Below are 21,195 nucleotides of genomic sequence, written 5' to 3' on the forward strand. Positions count from 1 at the left end.
GAGGCCAAATGCTGGCAAGAAGAATATTTTCATTCGTGTGAGCCCCACATTCCTCTCTGCTGTCTTCCCTCAGGCACTTGCTGATTCACAGTGAAGGGGAATAAAGGCTGAGCAGAAAGAGATGACCTGGAGCTTACAGAAGTCTTGATAGCTTGGGGAGGCAAGGGTTAGAATTTGTTGATGCCAAGACAGTTAGGACTTGAGGGGCTTAATGTCCTAGAAAGGAGGAAATTACAGAAAAATGAGCCCAAAAATCTATGTGCAATTTCACACTGATGCAATTGGAACGTTCTTAAATTATACATATGTGGGGGCAAGACTCAGAAAGCAAACAAATACAAAACAGCTGCTAGGTGACTAAAGTGCTAAGCAGAAGTTTTAGCAGTTAAATAGAGCGTCTACAGTTTTTATATTCCCAATGTCTGGCATTTTAATAAATTCCTGCATATGATAGGAAATAGGACCAAATGACTAGAAGTAACAAGAAAGACAGACCTATGGGTGATCCAAATACTGGAGTTTTTAGACACAGACTTCAAAATGACTATGGCTCATTTGTTCAAGAAAATAGAAGAAAAGAACTTTATCAAAGAAGTTGAATCTATTTAAAAAAACTACACAGAAATACTGTACCCTAGAGATAAAATAATTGAAATTAAAAATTCAGTAGGTAGGTTTAACAGTAGATTAGACACAGTAGAAAAGAGGATTAGTAAACTGGAAGATAGGTGGATAGAAAATATCCAGATTGAAGTGCAGAGAGAAAAAAAGGATGGACGAATGTTAAAGTTTAATTTAAAAGACATGTGGGACATGATTTAAAGGTCAAGCATATGTGTAAATACAGTCCCAGAAATAGAGGTGAGAACACATGGAGCAGAAGCAATATTTGAAGAAATAATGACTGAAAACATTTTTTACTCATAAAAAGCATCAATCCCCAAATTCAAGAAACTCTACAAACCTCGGGATAAATACAAAGAAAACCAGTCTAGGCACATCATAAGAAAGCACGTTGGCAGCCAAATACAAAAGACATCTTAAGGGCATCAAGAGAAAAAAGATACATTACCTTCAAAGAAGCAACAATAAGGCCAATAGCCAATTCCTCAGCAAAAATGATAGAAATCAAGTGGCAATGAAAGCTCTTTAAATTAATGAAAGAAATAAATTCTAACCTACAATCCTATATCCAGCAAAAATTTCTTCAAAAATTAAAATAAAGAAATGTTTAGAAAACAAAAAACTGAACTGCACTAAAAGGAATACTTAAGGCAAAAGGAAAGTGCTTCTAGATGGAAGCATGGTTATTCAGGAAGGATTGGAAAGGGTCTGTATCTGGTAAATCTAATTGAAATCTGTCAACTTAAACAGTAGTAGTAATGCCTTATAGGGCTTAAAATGTACACAGAAAAAAATATAAACTAAAGCAGTTACAAAAGGCAAGAGGTGGGCAAATGGAGTTAAAGTGTAGAAGGTTCTGGCATTGTCCAAAAAATGGTAATGTCCTAATTTAGGTAGATTTTAATAAGCCAAGCATGCATATTGCAATCTCTAGGGTAACCACTAAAATAATAAAGTAATATATAAGTGAGAATTTGATGGAAGGAGGAAAGTGAAATAATAAAAAAGTACTTGAATATTTGAAAGAAGGCAAGAAAGCACAATTGAACAATAAACAGGAAGCAAATGTAAAACAAATAGTGAAAAAGTAGTTTTAATCCCAGTATATCAAGAATTACACTAAGTGTAAAGGGAGCAAATGCTCAATTAAAAGCAAATATTGCCAGTCTAGATTTAAAGACAATAACTGTATACTGCTTATAAGAAATATACCTTAAATATAAAGACAATGAAAAGGTAAAAGTAAGAGGGTGGAAAAAGTTATACCATGAGAATCCTAACCAAGAGAAATTTGGTGTAGTTATAAAAATACCAGACAAAGTAGACTTTAAGACAAAAAAATTTACTAGACATGAAGAGAAAATTTTACAGTGATAAAAGGGTCCTTTCAACAAGAATGTATAACAAATCTAAATTTGTATGCACCTACTAAGGTAGCCTCGAAATATGTAAATCCCAAATAGATATAATTAAAATGGGAAATAGATAAATATACAATCACAGCTGGAGATTTTAAGATACTTCTCTTAATCAATAGAATAAGTGGACAAAAAATTTAAAAAAAATAAAATATTTGAAAAACACAATGAATAAAGTTGACCTAGTTGACACATGTAGAATACTGCAGCTAACGACTGCAGAAAATACATTCAAGAACACACAGAACCTTTACAAAATAGGACAAATAATTGTCCATAAGACAAATATCAGTAAATATCACTGGATTGAAATTATACAAAATACATTCTCTGGCCACGTGGAATTAAGTAAGAAATCAGTGATGAAAAGGTAACTAGAAATTCCCAAATGTTTAGGAGTTAAGCAATATACTACAAAATAACCCATGAATCAGAGAAAACATTATAATGAAAATTAAAATATTTTTAACTGAATGATAATGAAATCATGACACTCAAGCTGTTAAAATACAACTAAAACAATGCTTGAAGGAAATTTACAACACAGAATGCATATGTTAGAAAAAGAAGAAAAGTTGAAAAACTCAAGTTTTCATCTCAAGAAGCTCTAAAAAGAACAGCATATTAAGCTCAAGAAACACTGGAGAAGGGAAATAATAAAAATAAAGAATTGAATCAGTAAAATAGAAAACAAATGTACAATAGAAACATTTATAGAGCCCAAAATTGATTATTTAAAAAGATTAATATAATTGGTAATCCCCCAGCAAGGGTAATCAAGAAAAAAAGAAAAACTTAAAATATTAGCAGACTGAATCTAGTGCTATATAAAAAGGGTAATACATCCTGACCAAGTAAAGTTTATCTCATAAATGAAAAGTTGGTTTAGCATTTTAAAGTCAATCAATGAATTTATTACATTATTAAAAACTATACGATTCTTTAAATAGATGGAGAAAAGACATTTTATAAGATTCAACATTCAATCATAATAAAGCTCTCATCAAACTTGGACTAGAAGGCATGTTTCTAATATGATAATGAACATCTATTGAAACCAATAGCAAGAATCTGACTTAATGAGGAGATACTGAAAGTGTTCCCTTTGAGGGCAGGAATAAAACAAAAAATCTACTATCACCACTTCTATTAAATGTTCTACTGATAGTTTTAGCCAATGAAGTAGGGTAAGAAAAATAAATAAAATGGTTATAATTTGCAGACATAATTGTATAAGTGGATAATCCAAAAGAATCCACAGGTACTCTATTAGAATTAATAAGTGAATTTAGCTGGCTTGCTGGATACAATTAAATATATAAAAATTAATTTTATTTTTACACACTGGAAACAAATATAAGATAAAAATTTTAAATCCTTTAAAGTGTGGAAACAAATATAAGATAAAAATTTAAAATTCCTTTAAAGTGTGCTTTTAAAGTAGCATAAACTATTCAACACCTAGGAATAAATATAACCAAAGATATTATAAGACATCTACATGGAAAACCATAAAACTTTATGGAGAAAATTGTAAAAGTAGGAAGTCCTCAACTGTATTAAGTGATGTTGAGAGTTGAGTGAAATGTGGATTGTTAACCATTGGGTTTGACAATATGGAACTTGTGGTGACCTTGGGATGAACATTTTTAATGTAACAGGTTAGTTTCAGGGTAAAAGACTGATTCTCATACATTCAAAAGAGAATGGAAGGTGAGGATTTGGAGAGAACAGGAATGAACAACTCTCAGAGCAGTTTTTCCATAAAAGAGAATAGATAAATAGGATAGTGGCTGGAGGGGACATCGGGTCAAGGATGGTCTTTGCTGAGTTCTCTTCTCTTCTTTTTTTAAAATATAGGAGTGTGTCAGTATGTAGTAGAGAGGGAGTTGTAGATGAGATTCATGGTTTCTTCCCCAGGGTTCTGGGCTCTGTGTCAGCTGGAAATGCAAGTAGGCGTCTAGTTCCACATCTGCAAACATCTCATGATGTTGAAAAGCTTCTCTGAACACTGGTAGAGAAGTGAAGAGACTATTGTGCCCCAAGCACATGGAGTTAGTTCTCATTTCAGCTCTGGCTCAACTCCAGTTTGCTGTTAAATAATCAAATCTCTAGCCCTGCCTAAGATCCTTCATTGACTCCGTATTTGTCCTGGGGATGAAGTCAAAACTGCCCAAGAATGGCTTACATGGTTCACGACTGTGTAGCCTCCACTCAGCAATTTCTGCTTCACTAATACCATTTGGTGCTCCCTTCTGGCCTGCCTGGGGAAAGCAACTGTCCTGGTTTCTTAGGACTGAGGAACTTCACAGGATGTGAGGCTTTCAGTTTTAAAATTCTGAAAGTCTCAGGCAAACCAGATGAGTTGCTCACCTTGAACCGTCTTCTCCCTTCACTCATGCCCAAATTCCTGAAAATCACTGACAATTTCCTGAATATACTTTACTGTCTCCTGACTTTGCACAACTGTAATTCTGTTGGAATACCAGCCCCTGTCTTTTTTCTTGGCTAAGTCTTCTTTTTCCCATTTATTTATTGAATTATTGAGTTATAATTAACATACAAATTATATTAGTTTCAGGTATAAGTAGTAACTTGGTATTTTTATATATTATGAAGTCCGTCACCATATAAAGTTGTTACAATATTATTTATATTTTCTATGTGTACATTATTTTATAGCTAGAAATTTGTATCTCTTAGTCCCCTTTGCCTATTTCATCTGTTCCCTCCCCCACCCACCCCAGCAACCACCAATTTGTTCTCTGTATCTGTGAGACTGTTTCTGTTTTGTTTTCTTTTTTAGATTCCACATATAAATGAAATCCAGTGGTATTTATTTTTCTCTGTCTGACTTATTTTGCTTAGTGTAATACACTCCAGGACCATCCATGTTAGTGTAAATGAGAAGATTTCATTCTTTTAATGGCTGAATAGTATTCCATTGCATATATACACCATATCTTCTTTATCTATTCATCTATTGATGGACATGTAGGTTGCTTCCATATCTTGGTTATTGAAAATAGTGCTGCATTGATCATAGGGGTACAAATATCTTTTTGATTAGTGTTTTTGTTTTCTTTGGATAAATACCCAGAAGTGAAATTGCTGTATTATATTATAGTTCTAGTTTTAATTTCTTGAAGAATCTCTATAATATTTTCCATAGTGGCTGCACCAATTTACATTCCCACCAACCAGCCATGAGGGTTCCCTTTTCTCCACATCCTCACCAACACTTGTTGCTTCTTGTCTTTTTGATAATAGCCATTCTAACAGGTATGAGGTGATATCTCACTGTGGCTTTGACTTGTATTTCCCTGATGATTAGTGATGTTGAGCAACTTTTTACGTTACTTTTGGACCTCTGTATGTCTTCTTTGGGAAAATGCCTATTCAGATCTTCTGCCCACTTTTTAATTGGATTGTTTGGGGTTTTTTGCTATTGAGTTGTATGAGTTCTTTATATATTTTGGATATCAATCCCTTAGTGGATGTATAGTTTGCAGATATAGTTTGTATCTTCTCCCATTTGGTATGTTGCCTTTTCATTTGGTTGGTGTTTTTTTCCCACTGTGAAAAAGCTTTCTAGTTTAATGTAGTCCCCCTTGTTTATTTTGCTTTTGTTGTCCTTTCCTGAGGAGACATATCCAAAAAAGTATTGCTAAGACTGATGTCAAAACAAAACCCTGTTTTACAAGGTTACTTGTTTTCTTCAAGGAGTTTTATGGTTTCAGGCCTTACATTTAAGTCTTTAATCCATTTTGAATTTAGTTTTGTATATGGCATAAGAAAGTAGTCTAGTTTCATTCTTTTGCATATAGTTGTCTAATTTTCCCAACAGCATTTATTGAATAGACTGTCTTTTCCTCATTGTGTATTCTTGCTTCCTTTGTCATTGATTAATTGACCATATGAACATAGGTTTATTTCTGGACTCTCTGTTTGATGGAAGTTCCATCTATGTGTCTATTTTAGTGTCAGTACCATACTGTTTTGATTACTTTAACTTTGTAGTATAATTTTATGTCTGGGAGCATGATATCTCCAGCTTTGTTCCTTTTCAAGATTGCTTTGGCTATTCAGGGTCTTTCATGGTTCTATACCAATTTTAGAATTATTTTTTATAGTTCTGTGAAAAATGCCATTGGTATTTTGATAGGGATTTCTTGAATCTGTAGATTGCTTTGGATACAATGGACATTTTAACAATACTGATTATTTAAATCCTTGAGCACAGTGCATCTTTTCATTTATTTGTGTTGTTTTCTATTTCTTTCCCCAGTGTCTTACAGTTTTCAGAGTACATGGTTAAATTTATACCTAGGTATTTTATTATTTTTGATGCAATTGTAAATGGGGTTGTTTTCTTTTCTTTTCTTATCTTTTTTTTAACTCAAGATATTTTTATTCCCCCTTTGCCATCTTTTCTGCAAACCCCTTGGGTTCAGACCGGAAGAAACTGCACATCCACCCTTCTAGATGTAGGCCAACCCTTGGGCTGCAGGGTAGAAGACAAAGACCACCACCCAGACACCCCCTAGGGGGACCCACAGTCTAGCTGGAGAGAACAGCCTGGGAAGGCTTCCTGGGGGAGGTGAGCAGAGGTGGAGGGAGGGAGAAGGCCCGCTGCTCTGGGAACCAGACCCCTGCATCTGGGATCCAAGCAGCTCTGCCAGGGAATTTGTGGGTCTGTGGGTGCTTCAGGGAGGACAAGAAAGAGACCCTTGAGTCTCAGAGGACTCCACATGGCTCAAGAGAATGTTGTAGAACACAGACATGGCTTCTGGGCTGCCTGACTCACTCCAGGGACTGGGGGCATGGCCAGTGGGAGGGGCATCACAGAGGGGCTGGGGGCCTCCCAGTCAACATCAGGAGCTGGGTGCCCACTGGCCGGCACAGAGGCCAACTCCAGTGCCTAGAATAATCTGAGAAGGGGCTTCGTGGTGGGGTGGTTTCATCTCAGAGGCCATCCAGGGCTTGCCGGACAGGGGCATCCAGGGAGGCGGCCATGTGGATGGAGACACCAGGGGCACCGATGCTGTTTTCCCAGCAGTCAAACCCACAGCTGGTCAGCACCTGCTTCATGGCCTCCACCTCTGGATGCTCCAGATATGGCCTGAGAAGTGTGATGCCACAGCCCCTGCCATCTGTGCCAGTGAGCTTGCTATGCAGTCTGTGGGCCATGGTCACCTGGCACAACCGGTCCAGCGAGGCATGGCCCACACCGAGGGCATTCAGATGGTGCTGGTTCATGTCAATGAGCTCCTCCAGCACGAGGTAGCACTCTGGGGCCGGGGCCACTGCCATCTACCCCAGCACCCGCTAGCATTCCAGGGAAGTGGCGTCTATGAAGGTCAGGAAGGGAGCCATGATCTCTGGGAACTTCAGCAGCCTGCTCCTGATGCCGGCCACCAGGACCTTGGTGCTCTGAGGGACTCTGGTGTTGATCAGCAGGATCTTCAGAGCTGGTGGCCTCTTTAAGGATGAAATCTTCCCTTGCTGGTATCAGAGCATTCCTCCCCAGGTGCTGACAGCTTTGTCCACTCCGGAGGGGTTCCCGTGAATCACCCTCCCCCACTGGAAAGACCACTTGTTAATTAGTTCCAAGTTCTCCTCAGTCCACCTGCTGGCGGCCTCGCCATCCTTCAGCGGGTTTGGGATCTCCTTGCTCGCTGTCAGGAGGGCAGCCGCCAAACACATGGAGTAGGTGGCACTGGAGCCGAGGCTGGCCCCGGTGGGCAGCTGTGACCACATGGTGACATCCAGGCTGGGCAGGGCTCTCTGACTCTGGCAGATGGACAGGTACGAGTAAAGGAAGGACAGCACAGCCACGTGCTCGTGGTCGGCACAGTCCTTGGGGAAGCCCGCCATCTCCTTCAGCTTCTCCACTTGCTCCGGGGTGAGTGCTGTGATGTCACCTTGCTTCAGAAAGCTGGTGTCCAGCATCTGAAGCTTGGCCACATCCCAGGCCCGCTTGATGCCAATGTTGGGTAAGTTGAGGCCCACTTTCCCATTGCTGTGGGGCTGAAGCCAGAGGAATGTTCTCAAGTTCAAGGCCACAGCCAGTGCTACCTTGCCATGGACCACGGCATGCTCTCCATGAAGGATGACTTTCCCCGGAGCAGACACTAGCGGACTTCTGACAACATGGCTCCTGGGAGTCCTGTCGCCACAGGCCCTCTGCTCCCGAGCCCGAGTTGCTCCAGGACTCCATCCCCAAGCTCGCGGGCGGCGGGGGGTAAGACTGGGGTTGTTTTCTTAATTTCTCTTTCTGATAGTTCATTGTTTTTTGTGAAACCTTTGGGGTTTTCTATATGTAGTATCACATCATCTGCAAATAGTGACAGTTTTACTTCTTCCTTTCCAATTTGTATGCCTTTTATTTCTTTTTCATACCTAATTGCTGTGGCTAGGACTTCCAATACTAGGTTTAATAAAAGTGGTGAGAGTGGGCGTCCTTGTCTTCTTGTTCCTGATCTTAGAGGAAAAGCTTTCAGCTTTTCAGCATTGACTATTATATTAGTTGTGGGTTTGTCATATACGGCCTTTATTAGGTTCAGTTCTGTTCTCTATATACCTGCTTGCTGAGAGTTTTTTTAAATCATAAATGGATGTTGAAATTTGTCAGATCCCTTTTCTGCATCTATTGGGGTGGTCATATGATTGTTATCCTTTGTTTTGTTAATGTGGTGTATCACATTGATTTATTTATGGATGTCAAAACATTCTTGCATCCCTTGAATGAATCCCACTTGATCATGACGTATGATCCTTTTAATGTATTGTTGAATTTGGTTTGCAAATATTTTGATGAGAACTTTTGCATCTATATTCATCAGGGATATTGGCCTACAATTTTCTTTTTTTTTCTCTTCATACTATTGTGGTAGGAAGAGGTGCTTGAGAAGATTTCAGTCTTCTTAAATTTATGGTGACTTGTTTTGTGGCCTAGCCTGTGATCTATTCTGGAGAATGTTCCATGTGCATTTGAAAAGAACATGTATTCTGCAGCTTTTAAATGGAATGTTATATATATATATATATATATATATATATATATATATATATATATATATATGTAGGGAGAGAGAGAGAGAGAGAGAGAGAGAGAGAGGAAGGGAGGGAGGGAGGGAGGGAGGGAGAGAGGGAGTCCATCTAATATAATGTGTTGTTTAAGGCCAGTGTTTGCTTATTGATTTTCTGTCTGGATAATCTATCCATTGATGTAAGTGGAGTATTAAAGTCCCCTACTATTATTGTGTTATCAATTTCTCCCTTTATTTCTGATAATATTTACTTTTTATATCTAGATGCTCCTATGTAGAGTGCATATTTCTCTGCCCTCTCATTTTGTTTGACCTTCATTTTATGTTTCTGTAAATTAGGCAAAAAAGCTACTCTCCTGGTCTTGAAGGAGTGGCCTTGTAAGGAAGTGTCCCCTGTATAGACTGCTTGTAACTGGTGGCTTTGACAGTATGGCTGGGGCCGAAATGGGCCTGTGCCAGGGGAAGTCCCTTAGGGGCACCGTGCCTGAGGCCACTTTGGCAGAAGGCTGGAGCTGGAGTGGGTGTGGGCCAAGGGAAGTCCTGGAGGGACGCAAACAATGGTGCTCACTGGTACCTCCAATCCTGGAGAAGGCTCCTTGCCCATTTGGCAGAAGCTCTAAGGTTAGTAAATGGATTTATTTCCCCTCTAGTCTAGGTGCCCTTTAAACTGCTGTTTTCTCAGTGTCCCAGTGTGGGTGAGTCTGAGTTTAGCTCCTCAGCAATATCGCTCCTTACTGTCGGTCACTGAGTCAGAAGTGGGGTTCCTGTGGATACCATTCTCTGTCTTTCCTACACATTTCTATGTGGTCCTTCTACAGGCAGTAGCTATTCAGTCAGTCTTCAGGTTTTCTTCTGGAGGAATTGTTCTACATGTAGGTGTAGATTCAGTGTGTCCGTTGGAGGAGGTGAGCTCAGGGTTTTCCTATACTACCATCTCAGACCCTTCATGTGTCTCTTCTCTCTTAAAACTCTTTCCAAAGGCCACTCTTTCCAAGAAAGGCTTCCCTGTCCTCCCCCTGCCCCTCTTCTGGTTTGGGTCTCCACTTGTATCCATAGCATTCTGGCCTTACACTTACCGTAATTTTTATCAAACTGAATTGATAACATTTTTATCTCTCTGTTAGATTGCAGTCTCCATGAGTATAGGAGCTATGACTTTTAACTAATTTTGTTATCCTTAATGCTTAGCATGGTACCTAGCTTGTGATGACTAATAAATGCTTGTTGAATAAAAGAATGTATAAACAGGTATTATGATGGGTAGAAGAACCAAAAAACGTTACAGCTAGAAGAAGCCATGGAGCAGTAGCTCCCAAGCAAAGTGCAGTCCTACGGTTCTTCTTGGATGAGTTGCCAGAATTGAATCCATCTGTGAAATGTATATACTTACTTCATAGGATATTGTGAGGATAAAATGAATGAATAAGTGTGGAATTCTTAGGCTAGCTTTTGGTACATTTTAAGTGTTCTGGCTATCTGTTGGGTAATAAACCATGTGAGAGCAAAGTGATCAAATTGTGTTATTATCTCTCTGGTTCTGGGGATTGGCTAGTCTGGGCAAATCTGGCTTGGTATCTCTAATGTGATTACAGTCAGACAGCAGCTGGAGCTGGGGTCCTCTTGAAGGATTCTTTACTCACATGTCTGGAGCCTGGGCTGGGAAGACTCCCATGACTGATGGTTGGAATAGCTGAGCTTATGGGGCATCTTTCTGTATATGTTGTATTTCCAGATGGTCTGTCTAGCATGGCAGCTGCTGGGTAGTCTTTATATATACTATATATACACTTAATACATAGCACCTAAAAGCTCCAAGAGTAGAGTTCCAAGAGAATCCATGGGAAGCTACCTGGCCTTTTATGGCCTAGTCCAAGCATTTTCAACAGAGGTGATATTGCTTTCTGGGGTCGAAAGTTGATTCATGAAAAGGTGTGAAAAACATTATTTTTTGTGTAAAAAAAACACAGATATACATACAGTACAAGAACTATATTTGTGGAATTAAAATATTATGGAGTTGGAAATGCAAGTAGGAGAAAATGTCTAAAAAGGCTTTCTAGGGGGAAAATAATGAATAAAAAAGGTTGAGAAAGAGGGCCCTGGCCTTAAAAGTCCCATAGTGTCATGTTAGCTATACTCTACTGGTGTCAGCAGTCAGAAACCTGCCCAGATTCAAGGGGAGGGACACAGCTCTCCATCTCTTAAGGGGAGGAATGTCAGACGATTTGCTGCCCTATTTAAATCAGCCAGAGTAAACATTCTACACATTCCTGCAATTACGGAGCTCTGTCAAATGCAAAGTTGTACTAAGCAGAACAGTGAGGAGAGGGAATCTGTTGAAAGACAGAGTGAACTTGAACCTGTGACAAAGCAAGAGGTCTTGTTTATAGCACATGAGAATGCTCACCTCCCATGTACGGAGAAGGAGGGAGGCAGGGCAGCTAAGAGTCTCCACTGCTAGCCCTGTGGTCCAGAGTGGGCCCACGTGAAAGGATACAGTAACTCTGGAGGCTTTTACAGACACTGGGAGATGCTGTGACACGTTGCATTTGTGACTGTGTCATCATTATTGCTGACCCAAATATCCCTGTCTTAAACATTGTTGGGTAGGACATTCTTATTTTACAAATCAGAAGAATGACCTTGAGAATGAAAGCAGCTTGGCTGTTGTCACACACAGAGGCAGAGAGCTGTCACCCTGCTTTGCTAGGTTACCACTTTACTGTGAATTCCCATGTCTTGGAGAATAATAAGAGGAAGCGTTAATAACTGATTGACCTCAGTTGTTACTGTGCAAAGACCCAAAGCCTAGAGGGACTCCAGTGAACCAGGGCTGACTCCTGTTAAGGGAGAGAGCCTTGGGCTCTGCTTAGGTGACTGTGCATGTGCTTCCGCTAAGGGCAGGCTGTTTTGGATTGCCCATCTCATGGGTACCTTCTTTTCTTCTCTTGGCACCTTGGCACACTCATTTATCTTTTCTCTCAGCCCTTACAAAACTCATGCCTTTTCATTTTTTATTTCAAAAGCAACACATTTTCATTTTTGGACCCTTTCTTTCCTTTTCAAAACGTCAAGGGGAGTGTGGATCTAAGACATGGGGGCAGAAGATGGGAGTGGCAAGGAGAGGGACACTCTTATACTTATCAACTCAAGCTTGGTCCAGCCTCAGTAAATTTTGGGAGTGATGGTAGAAATGACTTGTCCTGGGCTGCCTGCTATATATATCAGGTAGCCCAGTAAGCCTCAAGAAAATGGGCAATGGGCTGTTCTTCACTGGGCTCGTCAACAGAAATGGCAGCATTTCTCTCACATGTCAAGGATGGAAGCATGTCAGAGCAGCTTGAGCATTCATAACTTCATCGTTTACCTAAATAATTCCACTTCTTGAAATGTCTTCTAAGAAAGGAATGAGAGAGGTGGAGAAATATAATTTTGCAAGGATGTTCATCCCAGTGTGGAAGCAGTCTAACCTTTCAACTATTGAGTTTGTTACATAATTGTGGTGGAGGGCTTCCCTGGTGGCGCAGTGGTTGGGAGTCCGCCTGCCGATGCAGGGGACACGGGTTCGTGCCCCAGTCCGGGAAGATCCCACATGCCACGGAGCAGCTGGGCCCGTGAGCCATGGCCGCTGAGCCTGCGCGTCTGGAGCCTGTGCTCCGCAACGGGAGAGGCCACAACAGTGAGAGGCCCGCGTACTGCAAAAAAAAAAAAAAAATATATATATATATATATATATATATATATATATATATATATGGAAATACTAGGAAGGGATAGAGTCTGTCTTATTTTTATGCACAATGACACCACAACGCATGGCATATAATAAGCCTACAATAAACTTTTTTTGGTAAAAGTCTCATTGAGATCTAATTCATACACCATACAATTTACCCGTTTAAAGAATACAACAGTTTTTAGCATATTCATAGTTATAGTCAGTAATCACTTTTAGAACATTTTCCTCACTCCAGAATGAAACCCTATATCCATTAATAAGAGTTACTCCCCATTTCCCTTTAACTGCCAAGTTCTAGGCAACTAATCTGCTTTTTGTCTCTATAGATTTGCCTATCCTGGACATTTAATATAAGTGGGATGATTCAATGTGTGATCCTTTGTGACTAGCTTCTTTCATTTAGCATAATGCGTTCAAGGTTCATCTGTGTGGTACCATAAATCAGTATTTCATTCCTTTTTATTGCCAAATAATATCGCATTGTTTCTGCTTTTTGGCTAATATGAATGATGCTGCTATGAACATTCATGTACAAGTTTTTGTATGGACATGTGTTTTTATTTCTCTTGGAATATATTTTTAGGAGTGGAATTCTTAGGTTATACGGTAACTCTGTTTCAACTTTTGGGAAATATCAAACTGTTTTCCAAAGTGGCCAGACCATTTTATATTCCCAGCAGCAATGTATGAGTGTTCCCAGTTTCTCCACATCCTTGCCATACAATAAATATTTGTTGAATAGAACAATAATATGGAAAATTTATCATGATATAAAATTATAAAACTGTAAAAGGTACTATAATTGTATTTTTTTTCTTTTATAAATTTGTGTTAGGAAGAAAGCTTGTAAGAAATATAATAGGTTATTTCTGGTTTGATGAGGTTAGGAGTAATTAAAATTTTCATTGTAATAGTCACATGTTCTAATGTGCTGCCATGAACAAATGTTGCTTTTAAAATAAGAAAACATATTTTGCAAAATGGTGTTGGTCAGTAGGAAGTTGTATCAGAGAGGAGGAAAAAGTGTCTCAAGGATGTGTTTCTTGTATTGAACTGCATTCATCTCCTCCTGTTTTTGGTTGACTGGAGGATTCAGTGACTCAGTTGGGGGTGTACAGCAGTCAAGGTTCTTGGTTGCGAACGATAGAAATCAACTGCGGTTAAGCAGAAAAGGAATGTGTTGGAAGGCTATCAACTGGCTTGCAGAAGGCTGGAGATCCAAGCTGAGGAAAACGAGCCAAGGAGGAAGGTAGAACCAGTACACCACAGAGGAAGAAAGTGTGGGCCACTGGGGCCCTCACATCTGGACAGCACTGCTGGGACACTGGGTTTCTCCCCATGCAGACTCATGCTGCCATGTCATGGGACTTGTGAATCTGCTACAGCCCTGTGATTAATGTCCCTTTGGTTTTTTCCTCAACCCTGAGAGCAGTCAGTTGACCAAGCTTAGGTCACATACCCATGCCACAACTGCTAGGAAGCCAGGAGAGGACTATCGCCCACTGACCTGTAGAAGAAAGGAAGTGTTCTTCCACAGCCTTAGGTGTGCCCCTGCTTGCTATCTCCTGAGGGATTTCTCTCAACAGAAGGGTGCTTGGGCACTCAGCAGGCAGAATTACATTGACTTTTGTATCAATGTAGTCCAGATTGCAATGTCACAGTCATAAGCATTTGACAAGAAAGGACATTGTTGTTTCTTGTATGGGGGGAGAAAGACCAGACTGCCAAATTATTCATATTTCAGCAGGAAATACTAGAGACAAAAATGCCTTTCGATGCTGTATTAGTCAGGGTGAGTAATGCTAGCTGCTGTGACATACAGCTCCAAAGTCATGGTTCTTTAACACATGAAGATTTTATTTCTTGCTTAAATCAAGAGTCCAAATAGGTGTTCAACAGGCAGCTTTCCCAGTGGTCATGCAGGGCCTGGGCTTCTTTCATCTTATGGCTCTGCTCACTCCAAGGAAATCCTTTCTAGGACCTCCCTGGATCCCTTGGATGTGCAGACAGTGAAAGAAGAGAAAGCACATGGAGCATCACCCAGGAGGTTTCAGGGCTCAAGTCAGGAAGTTGGGACCTCACTTCTCCCTACATTCCATTGGCTAGAACTCAGTCATATGGTCTCTAATTTCAAGGAAGGCTGGGAAATGCAGTCCAGCTGTGTGGCTAAAATGGCAAGGAAATGGGCTTGGTAAGCATGTAGCCAGGCTCTGCCAGAAGTCCTTTATTCATAAAAGAAAGCAAAAGTAGCTTTTGTCAAAATCTACTGCAGTGATTCTTAGCATGTTTTGGGTCACCAGCCCCTTTGAGAATGTGTTAAACTCCCTACCCTAAAAAGTATACTTATGAAAACATTTTGCAGACAACATCAGGAATTAAGGCTACTCCTGCAATTTGGGGGTCCCCAGGTGAAGAGCCCTTAGTATATGTGGTAAGCAGAGATCAAGTTGATATTTCTTGAGTACCTACTATGTGCAAAGCACATTTCTGGGTATTGTGAGGTCATACTGCTAAACTAGATGAAGTACCTGACCTAGAGGGGCTCTCATTCCTCAGGTGGAATCAGAGAAAGACATATCACCTAGACCAGGTATGCTAACTGCTCTGCAGAGGCTTCAGGCATCAGTGTACATAGCTGTAGGTCAATATAGAAGCAGTTCTTCAGGGTTGGGTTACAAAGTAGAAATGAGACCAGCCATTCATTCATTCATCCATTTCTTTGTTTATTCAGTTCCTACTCTATTCTGGGCACTATTTTAAGTGGTTAGGATGAAGCAGTGAATAGGAGAAGCAAGATTCTCTTCTCAGGGAAGCTTACATTGTAGTTGGGAAGACAGGGGCTCCAGGGGGAGATACTAGTAAAGAAATAAAAGTTTAAGTCACCCAGTAACCATAGACCGCTGGTGAACTCATCAAGCACCTAGACTCATCTTTGATTCCAAGGAGAAGGATTAGAAGGCAACACTGCCTGCTTAGAGGCCAGTATGGCTGACCTAGACTTCATGACCACTTTGGCCACCATCCTTGGAGAGGACCTGGCAGAGCTGGGCCAGCCCTAAGCAGGGCATGCCTAGCCAGATCAAATGACTGGAACCATCTGAGGCTTTTCCCTGGTAAGAAAAACCACTCAAATGAGAAACTACAGAGAGGGCATTACAGATATGACATTGCCAATAATGAGATGTGAAGCTGAAAGGAACTTTTCTAAACTATCATTAATAAAAAACAAAGTTCACTTCAGATGAAGGCCTTGGAAGTTTCTTATAAAACTAAGCATGCATCTACTCTTTGACCCAGAAATTCCACTCTTAGGTATCCACTTAAGTAAAATGAAAACATGTGTCTACAAAAAGACTTGAGTAGGAATGTTTATGGAAGCTTTTTTCATAACAGCCACAAATTGGAAACAGCTCAGGTGTCCATCAACAAGAGAATGGATAAACAAATTGTGGTGTATTTATACAAAGGAATGCTTCTCAGTACTAAGAGGAAACACATCCCTGATGCAGACAACAATGTGAATAAATCTCATAAACATTCTGAGTGAAAAAAAGCCAGATGCAAAGGAAAATGTACTGTATGATTTGCTGTTTATCGCGCTCTGGACTGCTGAAGCTCATCTGTGGTAGAAAAAAAGTTCAAAGAGTTGTGGGGGCACAGCTCTGGAGAAGTGGGGCCAGGGATTGATGAGAAGGGACTGGAGGGAACTTTCTGAGTGTTGGTAATGTTCGATATCTTGTTAGGGGTTTGGGTTTCACAGATGTGTGCATTTGTCAAAACTCAGGATGGTAAACTTAAGATTTGTGTATTTCATTTTACGTACATTTTACCTCAAAAGAAAAAAGCAAGCCCTTAACTCAAGTTAATGACATGCATACTGAAGTGTTGGGAGTAAAGTGTACTGATGTCTGCAACTTCGAAGTGTGTAAAAAATAGGGAGATGGATGGACAAACAGATAGATATGTGATAAAGCAAGTATAGTAAAATGTTAATTCTGGAATCAAGGAGGAGGGTATATGAGTGTTTACAGTCCTTTCAACTTGTATGTTTGAATATTTTCATAATAAAATTTTGGAAAGAAAACTATTATTGCTAAATAATAAACCATTCAGGGACTTGGTGACTTAAAACAATTATTATTCCTCACAGTTCTGTGGTTTGATCGGATGGTTATACTGCTTCATGAGATGTTGGCTGGGTTATTGAGATGGCTGGAAGGTCCAGAGTAGTCTCATTTATCTGATATTGGGGCTGGCCATCAGATGGGAGCTCAGCCTTGGTTCTCCCCATGTGGACCTCTCCAACTGGCTACCTGACCTTCCTCACAGTATGCCGCCTGGGTTCCAAGTGGGAAGTCCCTGGTTTCCAAGTGGGAAGTCCCTGGAGGAAGGAAGCAGGAACTGCCAGTTTTCTTTAGGCCTGGATTGGAAAACAGTGTAAATTTTTGCTGCGTCCTGATTCAAGGGGAGGGAAAATAGAGTCCACCCAATGGGAGGAGTGACAAAAATTCACAGCCATCTTGAATCTACCAACATTTTTTGGAGCAGCTCTTTTGTAGGACAGATTGTGTTATTTTTGTGTTCTCATTATGAAAATAGTATAAGACTACTATCAAATGTGGAGTTAGTCAAAGAGAACGTAGTCACACTCTATAGGATGAAATGATTATGGAGGTATGTTAGGAAGTTAGTTGATAACAGTATTATCATGTCATTTTTCAGATTTTTATGACTTTGTGTTATTTGCCAGCTTTTGAGAATGTTTGTAATTATTATGATTTCTTTTTTCGTTCTAAACAAATATTTACTGTTAATCTCATTTGAATTTGTAATTTTAAATTCTTTTCCCTTCAAAGGCTCCAAATTATATATGTTTCACACAACACAAACTTGGATTCTTCTCTGAATAAGAGTAAAATCAGAGTATGTTAACAGCATCACAAGTAGACACAATTCATGCCTTTTCTAGTTGGGTTGCCTCATTGGGGGCATTTCCTTTCTTCAGGTAGTGAATTTTCTTGTTTGAATTACTAGTGCTTTATTCCAGGCTCATGGCTTAGAATAAGTTTTGGTTTCAGACCAAAGCACTGGAGGATAGCTTAGAGGTGCTAGGACCTTACCTTCAGGTTTGCCCGGGACTGTGCTGGTTTATACTTATTCCAGTGTGAGCGTGTTATTTCCCTCCCCAGTGTCATGGTTTGGACAATAAGTATATAGTACCTCTGCGCATGGAACTTTCTTCAGAAGTGGAGTTACCTTAATCCAGGGGATGGCTCAGAGGTACCTGCTTGCTTCAGCCTTTGAACCATAGGTCCATATGTATATTTTTCAGCTTGAGTGAATGTACAGTTTTGCTTGTATGTGCCCTTTTAGGGTAGCAGGTTCTTTCAAAGAGTTAACGCCCATTCTGCTAAATGGTTATTTACAATTTCTGTTCATCTGTTTAATGTTGATTTTATTGCATTTAAGGTAAATCACATTTCAGAAATAATTACCACCCATTTAATTAGCATTTCGTGTATATTTTTGCTGCTTTTCTGATCCTTTCATTTTAAAGTCTTTAAAATGAGTAATACTGTTAACTTCAAAATTGAGGTGAGTCAGTGGACTGTGCTGAGGACAGTGTAATGGCAATGACAGTGATGAATTCACCAGGGTGGAAACTGAGGCAGAGAATGGTTGGGTAGCTCACCTAAGATTCCATAGGCGTGGTAGAGTTGGGCAGTGAGGGCAAAGTTGGCATCTGCCTTATTCTCAGTAAAAGAAGATTTTAACTACTTTGATGCTATGAAGTGTTTTGGGGGGTAGTATATTAAAACGAAGGGTTTCCAATGCTTTATAGTACCTTTGAGATTTTCCTATCTAACCCTCCCATTTTACAGATGGGAAAACTGAAGTACAGTTACTACTGGAAGCTCAGCAACATAGGGTTTGAATTGTACATCCTGGAGTTTATTCATGAAGAAAGGGGGAAGAGCAGAGTGCGTTCCAGAGTAAAGTTGTGCCAGTGAACAAGGGAGACTCAGGTAGATGTGGTTTGTGTCTATACATGTGTTCATGGTATATGGGGGAGGGGAGGGAGTAAAGAAGCAAGAACAGGGAAGACTAGTTAACGTGCTTATTTAACGCATCCTATGAAATCACTGGTGTGCTGGTAAATGTTACCAGCTCTTGGTGGGAGAAGTGGTGGGGATAAGGGAGGAGGAGGGCCTGAATGGTAACATTTGCCAATTTCCATGCTGTAAATACTCTCACTGTGATGGATTTTATGCTACCAGTGTGACGTTGCTGAACATGGGGTCAGGAAATTGCATTTTTTTTTTTTTTTTTTTTTGCGGTATGCGGGCCTCGGACTGTTGTGGCCTCTCCCGTTGCGGAGCATAGGCTCTGGACGCGCAGGCTCAGCGGCCATGGCTCAGCGGCCTAGCCGCTCCGCGGCACGTGGGATCTTCCCAGACCCGGGGCACGAACCCGTGTCCCCTGCATCGGCAGGCGGACTCTCAACCACTGTGCCACCAGGGAAGCCCAGGAAATTGCATTTTTACCACGCAGATAAAATAAATGTATTGATAAATAACCTCGAGAACAAAGATAACAGTAACATGTAGTAAAATAGTTAGGAAGTAATACACTTTGAGTATGTATTACCTTTGTTTTGATGTAATTTCTTAAACTGCAAGTTTTTATCATTATGTTTAACTATGGGCTCACAGAATTCTTGGACACGTAATAATTACAATCTGGTAAGAGCCGGCTCCAGCAAACCATGGCAGGAAATTCTGTTTTCATGATGTCACAGAACAGGAGTTTCTTCAACCTCTGACAGCATGTACCTGGAAAGGTGGAAAACCATAGTGGTACCACATTTTATTTTGGAATGGACCATTTGATCCTGCTAGTAGCAGGATACAACTGGGCATCTGAGGGAGATGAATTTTGTTGTGTTTAATGTGGAGCAAATATTCTTTCCCCCTGTACTTTCTGAGAGGTCAGCTGTTGCTTTTTTTTTTTTTTTTTTTTTTGCAGTACGCGGGCTTCTCACCACTGTGGCCCCTCCCGCCGCAGAGCACAGGCTCCGGACGCGCAGGCTCAGCGGCCACGGCCCATGGGCCCAACCGCTCCGCGGCATGCGGGATCCTCCCGGACCGGGGCACGAACCCGCGTCCCCTGCATCGGCAGGCAGACTCTCAACCACTGCGCCACCAAGGAAGCCCTGTTTCTTACTCTAGTTGTTCTTGGGGTTTGGCTGAGAAAAGGTGATGGCTAATTGTTTACACCTGGGACAGTGGGGCTATTTCTCTTCTGGGAACTCCCCTCCCCCAATTTCCTTCAGCAAATACCATGGTTGACTTGTTTCTCTTTCCAGTTTTTTTTTTCCCTGTGTGTACTCTCAGCCCCAACCAACGTGAACCATGGGCACGGATAGCAGTGTATCTCATCCCCACCCCTCTGTGCCTTACTCAGGCTGTCCTCTCCTCCTGGATGCCTTTTTCCCGTTATATCCACCCTCCCTACTACCAACCAGCTAACTCCTACTCTCCCCAGACAACTTCTCTTCATTCTTATCTATGAATTTAGCACCTATAGGATGACATCCCAATAGTCCCAGGCTTGACTTTTGTTTCAGAACAAGCCCACTTTCTACACTCCATGGAAAATATTTGTTGTCTCTCTAGTAGGCTGTAGACACCCCCAAATACTTGGGTTGTGTCCTCTATAACTGTTTCTAGGGCACAGTACAGCACGTCACTGTACACAGTAGGAGATCCATAAATACCGCCGAATTTGAGAATCTTTTTTTCTCACCAAGGTTATTCTCTTCCCAAGTCGCCTCTGCCATTCCAATGTACACAGCCTGACATTGGGAGTCTCAAAACTCTCCTATCTTTACTCTCCTCTTTGGGTATCAATTCTTAGTCTCTGAAAAGAAATTCTCTTCCCTTCAGTGGTGAGACATAGGAGGGGAGAGGTGATTTCCTGAAAGTGGTGGCTCCGAAGCATACCTTTCACTGAAAGGTTATTCCTGAAAGCTGACTGCTGTCAGCCAAATCAACCTGCCTTAAGATAACGTCGCTGGGAATTAAAAGATTGCAGTTTCCAGAATTATGCCTCTCTATTAGAGACAAATTGTCCAAGTAGGTAAAAGGAAAACCTCCAGGAAGGACTCTGAGCTCTTGGGGAAGGTGAAGAACAGGGAAGTAATGAGCAGTTACTTTGCTGATGCTGCCTCCTGATTGGAGGTGGGCAAAATGGTCATCAGAGGCCTTCTCCTGAGCATGTAGGAGGAGAAAAATCAGCTCATCTCCTCTGTACTTCTGTATAAGTTCAGAACTGGCAGAGTGTGGTCCTCAGGTGGTTTTCA

The 21,195-nt window shown here is 40.7% G+C and overlaps 1 protein-coding gene and 1 pseudogene across 2 annotated transcripts in view; one reads left to right on the forward strand and one right to left on the reverse strand.

The window, feature by feature from the left end:
- Positions 1–21,195, forward strand: part of KAZN (kazrin, periplakin interacting protein) — a 1,134,217-nt gene that overhangs the window by 75,351 nt on the left and 1,037,671 nt on the right. The window lies entirely within an intron of this gene.
- LOC137210007 (mevalonate kinase pseudogene) lies at positions 6,845–8,281 on the reverse strand (annotated as a pseudogene).

This window comes from Pseudorca crassidens, chromosome 2 (assembly GCF_039906515.1).
Source record: "Pseudorca crassidens isolate mPseCra1 chromosome 2, mPseCra1.hap1, whole genome shotgun sequence".
Taxonomy (NCBI): domain Eukaryota; kingdom Metazoa; phylum Chordata; class Mammalia; order Artiodactyla; family Delphinidae; genus Pseudorca; species Pseudorca crassidens.